We start from the raw sequence: 4567 nt of genomic DNA on the forward strand, positions 1-4567 counted from the left end.
TTTCTTCCACAGGTTCGATCCTGGTTGTTGGGAATCCATTTCTTTTGTCGATGTTCACCTCTTGGAGTGCTGTTTGGATCCTCGGTCTCGGAGATTTTGCCGGGGTGCTGAGGGCAGTCGAGTTGGACAGTGGAACCTCCGGATGCTGTGATGGATCCATGTTCGAGGTCGATTGCCGTAGTCCGGCGGCCTGGGAGCAGCTTCGCTTGGACAGGCTGCCGTTGTGGTTGATTGGCGGGATTCATCCAAAGTTCTTCAAAGGTCGCTTGGCTCATCACAGACTGGCTCGCCCCTGTGTCGCTCTCCATAGAAACTGGGACCCCGTCGACCTTTACTTTCATCGCCCACGGAGAACTTTCGGTGAAGCAGGTATGAGTTCCATACTCTTCTTCCAGGGGTTGAGCAACTTCACCTTCCTCTGTGTCGGAGCCCCAGTGATCAGCCAACTCATCAGAGACACAGTGAGTAAAACCTTTTCTGCACATTCTCTGAAGGTGCCCTTTCTCTTTGCAGCCTTTGCATGCATAGTCTTTGTAGCGGCACTGGTGGGCCCTGTGGTTTCCTCCACAGCACCAGCACGGGGCCATCCGGTTTGCCCCATGTGGTGGACTCGGGGTTGTGGGACTCGGGGCAGCATTTCTGCCTTTAGAAGTGTCCATGCGGTGCACTGCGCTTGCTGGTTTAGAGTCCTGGGTCAGTATTCGCCTGGAGTCACTGGCCGAAACCATGTAGGCCTGGCTCACTTGAATTGCTTTCTGCAGGGTGACCGTGATGTCAGCCGAGAGCAATTTGTGTAGGAGGCCTTCGTGGCCGATTCCGATGACAAATATGTCCCTTAGTGCTTCATTAAGGTGGTCGCCAAAATCACACGGTGCAGCTAGTCTTCTGAAGTGTGCAGCATATTTGGCAATTTCTTGGCCCTCAGGTCGCCGGTAAGTGTAGAACCGGTGCCTGGCTGTGAGGATGCTTTCTATCGGTTTTAGTTGTTCCTGTATGATTGTTACAAGTTGCTCATAGCTCTTGGTGGTTGTCTTCTCCGGGGCTAGTAAGTCCCTGACGAGACCGTAGATGGTGGGCCCACAACTGCTAAGCAGGATGGCCCTGCGTTTGTTCGGTAGTGTGGCCGGTGTGTCCCTGTCCAGGTCGTTGGCTATAAAGAAGTGTTCCAATCTTTCCACAAAAGCGTCCCAATCTTCCCCCTCTGTAAAATGCTGAAAGTTGCTGAGGTTAGGCATGTTGAGCGTGTAGTTCGTGACCTCGTATTCCCGTCGCCGGTTATTCCGTATGTAGACACCTTTAGTAATGACTCCATGAGGCAGGGTATGATACTTAAACTGTGCAGATCTGTAGTCCTTTATTTGCAGCTTCTGAGTGACGACAACAAGCTGTGAGTCCCCTTTTATACTGGGTTACCTGCCGTGTGCAGATAACCCCTGGGTCTCCAGCAGCAGCACCCTCTGGTGTACAGGCAAGGTGTGTACAGTGTAAGGGTACATTCAGTGTTGCATAACAGTGTTACAGACATCACACAGTAAACAGGCATGCATACACAACAGCAGCCTAGGGAGGACTCAGGCCAGAGTGCCCCCACGGACCAAGAGAGAGTTGTATGTGAACACCTTTTTGTACATGTCATACACCTATGCCAAGAAAGCCAATCTTGCCAGCTGTTGGGTCTGTGCCCATGTCCCCACACACTCGGAGGAAGGAATCCCCCTACAATCAATCCCATTTAGTGATAATGAGATGGCCAGCTGGATGTTTGGAGTTAGAACCGGATCCACACGTGTTGGCTCTTATGCCATAGAGGCAGACGGCAGCACCATAATAAAACTTAAAAGCCATGGGTATAATCCAGAACAGTGTAGTGGGTGGAGACGATCAACCTATAATGATTCCTATCTACCACCATTCCTGAGAACAAGGTGTAAGAAGGGACAGGGAGGGGGGCTATGTCTGACAAGGCAGGGACAACCAGAAGATCCTATTGTGGGGTACAGTAACTGCACATATAGCCTTACCTTACCTGCCGAAGGGGGTAGGGTGACACTCCCGTCATTAAACGGAAACAGTGACTTTTCAGTCCAATGGGACCCCCCAGCGATAAATAAGTATACGCCCTACAACGGGACTCATTTTGTGTGCGGTCACAGGGCCTACCCCTGGTTGCCCCGGGAATGGACGGGTTCTTGTTATCTGGCTTATATCGTACCCTACATGTATCACCTGGGTTCTCTGAAGGACCTCCACCGGAGAGCCAGGCGAGCCATCACGGAGACTGAAAGATTCTGGGCCATTGCGTTTCCCTGGTATGGAGCGGGTAAATTGACCAGGGAATCCATTAACATGGCTTCCGTCCTGGAACAGGTGGCCAACGATACAGCTGAGGCCCTAGTTAAGGTTAATGCAGAGATGGTGGCCCTCCGCACAGTCGCTCTGCAAAATTGGATGGCCCTTGACGATGTGTTGGCAGAAAAAGGGGGAACCTGTGCCCTCATCGGGACCGAACGTTGTACATACATCCCGGATAGCTCGGGAGAAATTACCGATCGGGCAGAGCTTATCCAAGAAGAGGTTAAAAAGCTTAAACAACCACCAGCCTCCACGTTGTGGGACTGGTTCTCAGGGTGGTTAGGATCTATGGGAACGTCACTAATCCAAGATCTGGTTACCTTTGTGGTGGTGGTAATAATGCTGCATTGCCTATTTATGTTACTTAAATGTTGTATAAGCAAAGCACTGTCATCTTTACTATCGAGCAGACCTGTAACCCAACCGCCCTCAAACTACGAGAACCGAGCGGTGTCTCAGAAGGTGGTGTACACATGCCCAAAACACCTATATGATGAGGTTTTACAAGCAGCAGAATGAGGTGCAACAGGACATGGGAAGCTGGACCCCGGAGTGGGGACCCCGGAGTGGAGACCCCGGGGCTCAGGAACCGGCACATCACATCACCAATTTCTGCACCAAGACCGGGTATACGTTGGCCTAGAATTATGTATATGAAAAATTTCGGCCAAATGAGGGATTGAAGGGTTAATAGCGTTAGTGCGAACTTGCTGTGCTTTAGAAAATGTACTGTATGACAGGATTAGATAAGCAATTGCGAAAAGGTCACAAGATGCTGATCAATATAGAAACCAACCACGCCAGACGCTGGCCAAAGATAAGGAAGTAAGTCGGACAAAGACGAAAAAAACCCCGTTGTGTTGACACTTTTGCAATGCCAGGTGTAGAAGCAGTGACATGTGACCTTTGCAGTTTACGACTTTAAATACTCATTTTTTGTAACCCCAAATTGAGTTGTTGCCTGGTTGAGGGACCTACATACAACTCCCCTGGTACCTTGTATTAATAAACTGTGTGTGTTTTCAACTCTCTAACGTAGTCTCGGAGTAGATTTATTTCTACCTCGGGGTTTTCCCCCAACACAGACTATTTATAGTTTTATTCGAATATTTAAGCATCATCATAGACAGTCCCTTCGGAATTGAGGAAGACTTGCTTCCACTCTAAAAGTGAGTTCTCAGGTGACTGAACAGTCCAATATGGGAATTACAGTCTCTGTCACAGGTGGGACAGACAGTGGTTGAGGGAAGGGGTGGGTGGGACTGGTTTGCCGCACGCTCCTTCCGCTGCCTGCGCTTGGTTTCTGCATGCTCTCGGCGACGAGACTCGAGGTGCTCAGCGCCCTCCCGGATGCACTTCCTCCACTTAGGGCGATCTTTGGCCAGGGACTCCCAGGTGTCGGTGGGGATGTTACACTTTATCAGGGAGGCTTTGAGGGTATCCTTGTAACGTTTCCTCTGCTCAACTTTGGCTCGTTTGCCATGAAGGAGTTCCGAGTAGAGCACTTGCTTTGGGAGTCTCGTGTCTGGCATGCGGACAATGTGGCCCGCCCAACGGAGCTGATCGAGTGTGGTCAGTGCTTCAATGCTGGGGATGTTGGCCTGGTCGAGGGCGCTGATGTTGGTGCGTCTGTCCTCCCAGGGGATTTATTTTTTTTATTTTATTTTTTTGAAATTCGTAGCCAATCGTTACAATTCTTTGTCAAATCACAAACGTCAGAGGTCACCTTGCACATGCCAAGGATCACTCTGCGCCAATGCTCTTAGCCAAAAGGCCTAGAGCCACTGCACCGTTCCTGGAAGTACTGCAATACCAGGTTCGTGCCATGGAGGTGGATGGGTCAAGCCACCCCACCCACCTCCTGTTTCCAAAAAAGCAAGCATATACCTTCCTGATCCAGGGAGAACCACCCGGAGGTCATGGTGGCTACTCCCCTGTCAGGTCAGTTACGCATGATCTTAGCCAAAAGGCCGAGAAGCCCGGACTGGACGGCAACCCAATATTTGGAGAACACTCTGTCCTCCCAGGGGATTTATAGGATCTTGCGGAGGCATCACTGGTGATATTTCTCCAGCAACTTGAGGTGTCTACTGTACCTAGTCCATGTCTCTGAGCCATACAGGAGGGTGGGTATTACTACGGCCCTGTAGACCATGAGCTTGGTGGCAATTTTGAGGGCCTGATCTTCAAACACTTTTTTCCTCTGGTGGCCGAA

At 50.5% G+C, this 4567-nt stretch overlaps 1 pseudogene; it reads right to left on the minus strand.

Annotated features, from left to right (window-relative positions):
* Positions 1-4131: 4131 nt before the first annotated feature.
* LOC139279114 (U2 spliceosomal RNA) lies at positions 4132-4334 on the minus strand (annotated as a pseudogene).
* Positions 4335-4567: the final 233 nt, after the last annotated feature.

This window comes from Pristiophorus japonicus, chromosome 13, assembly GCF_044704955.1.
Source record: "Pristiophorus japonicus isolate sPriJap1 chromosome 13, sPriJap1.hap1, whole genome shotgun sequence".
Taxonomy (NCBI): Eukaryota; Metazoa; Chordata; class Chondrichthyes; family Pristiophoridae; genus Pristiophorus; species Pristiophorus japonicus.